The 2,143-nt window shown below is 36.5% G+C and overlaps 1 protein-coding gene and 1 pseudogene across 1 annotated transcript in view; one reads left to right on the top strand and one right to left on the bottom strand.

Moving 5' to 3' along the window:
- The window catches only part of ARSB (arylsulfatase B), a 150,980-nt gene that overhangs the window by 110,042 nt on the left and 38,795 nt on the right, over nucleotides 1-2,143 (top strand). The window lies entirely within an intron of this gene.
- Nucleotides 1,609-2,143, bottom strand: part of LOC105304609 — a 28,030-nt pseudogene continuing 27,495 nt past the window's right edge.

Below are 2,143 nucleotides of genomic sequence, written 5' to 3'. Positions count from 1 at the left end.
TACAGATCTTATTTTGTTTCTGTTTAGTGCTTCCAGTGCCATTTCAAAATGTAGTGTGGCAGATCCCTTTTCTCACTACTTTTCTAGTATGGGTACCTTTCCAGTTGTTTTTATTTTTTTTAATATTAATTTTATTATTGTATCTTTTACCTCTTTTGTTTGCCTCTTTTTGCTTGATTGTATTAAATACACAAAGTTGATCTTGACAGTTTTTTTTCTTCAGGAAATAGTGCTCAGGTATGCTACACCTCTATCTACCTCTACAGTTATATGCTTACCTCCTTCTTTTATGTTGTGAAATATTTTTATATTTCTGTATATTTTAGTATTTCCATACTGGCATTATTTTGTTACTTAGTAAATTAGCTGATTTTTGCTAAAAATATCATAGATAGATTATCTGTAGGTCCCATCTTTGCATGCTGTGAGAATAATCTCAAATATAAAAGCAGGAAGGCTAGTTTACATAAGATATATAGAACTAGTTCAGTGGTGAGTAGCCTGTGGATGAGCAGAAATGTCTGGTGCAGAGGGCCATCCTAATAAGGGAAAATAATCTCTAGATGGTCTCTCTGTATTTGATGGAGCTATTGACATGGAACCAGTTTGATGGTCCCCTCTCATCAGCCTGGACTCTGTTCTAGACTTGCAAGTGACTGTGCCCAGTTCCTTTCCTGGTGCTACTGTACCCTCATGTTAAAATGGACCCCCTGCATGCAGTCTTTCTGTCTAGTGTGCTGGAGATGCTCTCAGGCTTCCTGGCATAGGTGATTCCTAATATTATTGACCCAGAGTAATCAGAGGTTCTCACATAGAGACTCCTTTCTGTCCTGTGACCTGCCATGATTTCCAAATTAGGGATGTTTGTGAAAGTCTGCTAGTGTGTTTCTTACTTATCTCCTAGGGCACCATACTGATTTCCTCAGGAAAGGAGCTTTCACTCAGCTTTAGCTCCTCCTTTTAACATATGAGTTATGTTAGGTACCTGTGCTAGTTGCCCTCTTTCTGAAATGTTTCTGCATAAGCAGTTTTGAACAGCATACACACAAGATTAAATAAGGGAGTTGAGAGAAATCACATGGAGAGAAATCAAGAAAAGAAATGCTGACAATGCACTGTGTTCTAGGCACAGTTTGACCACTGCCCTGCCCCTTATACCAGCATTACTTTTTTTAAAAATATAATCATCTGGCATGATTATATTTTAAATATTTAGTTGTTTATTATCTTCCTCTCCCATTAAAATATAAACTTCATGAAGGCAGACTTTTGTCTTTTGTATTTGTTGCTATACCAAAGCATCTAAAACAGTGGCACAGCAAAAAGCAGTTGTAGAACAAATGTCCTTCTTTATTTAAAGAAAAACAGGAAAAAAAAGGAAACACTGGAGAAAGACTTAAACAGATTTTTTTTTTATTTAGGAAATATTTTATTGTACAAAATTTACATTTGTTGCCTATAATGAAACATGGCAGAAACAACCTCTTGCTAATCCATTTTTCCTTGAGATATTCTATGAAACTAAAGATTTAAGTTCTAGTATATTAGATAATACAACTTTTTATGTAGTTGTTTAACAGCTGTGTTGGCAATAAGTGTCTTGGGACATTGGGTATAAAACTGAAAACACATCAAAGAAGCACAGGGGAAAGACCACTGCCAAAGAGTCATCTCCAAGAACTTGGTATTTTCCACGGCAAGGCAGATGCCATGGGATCGTCACACTGTAACTGTGGTTTGATTATCTGAAGCCATTCATTAAGATACTCAACAAGGCCTAATGCTTCTGGGATAGTGTCTCCTTCCCAAACAAATTTCAGCAGAACCGCCATTGGGATTTCTTTAGAACAGCCTTCATCATAGAGTGTTTTTGTGATACCTCCTCCAGGAATACGAATACAAAACTCAGAACTGCGTGTTTCAGGGTTTCAGGAAGGCATTGGCTTTTTTCCATCTCTTCCCAGTGAAGGCTCTTTATTTTATTTTGAAGACTTTTTTTGCATGGAAGGTATAAGAAGGTACCTGCAAGGAGTACTGCGAAGCTATGGAATGATTGCTTGAAAGAACAATAACTTTGACACAGTTACTACTTTTTACCCAGAAAATCAGTTTTTCACAGAATGGCTTTGATTTATACTTAATA

The sequence above is a fragment of the Pteropus vampyrus genome, unplaced genomic scaffold (assembly GCF_000151845.1).
Source record: "Pteropus vampyrus isolate Shadow unplaced genomic scaffold, Pvam_2.0 Scaffold11, whole genome shotgun sequence".
NCBI classification, from domain to species: Eukaryota; Metazoa; Chordata; class Mammalia; order Chiroptera; family Pteropodidae; genus Pteropus; species Pteropus vampyrus.
The sequence above is the reverse complement of the archived record's forward strand: the minus strand, read 5'-3'. Positions and strand labels throughout refer to the sequence as shown.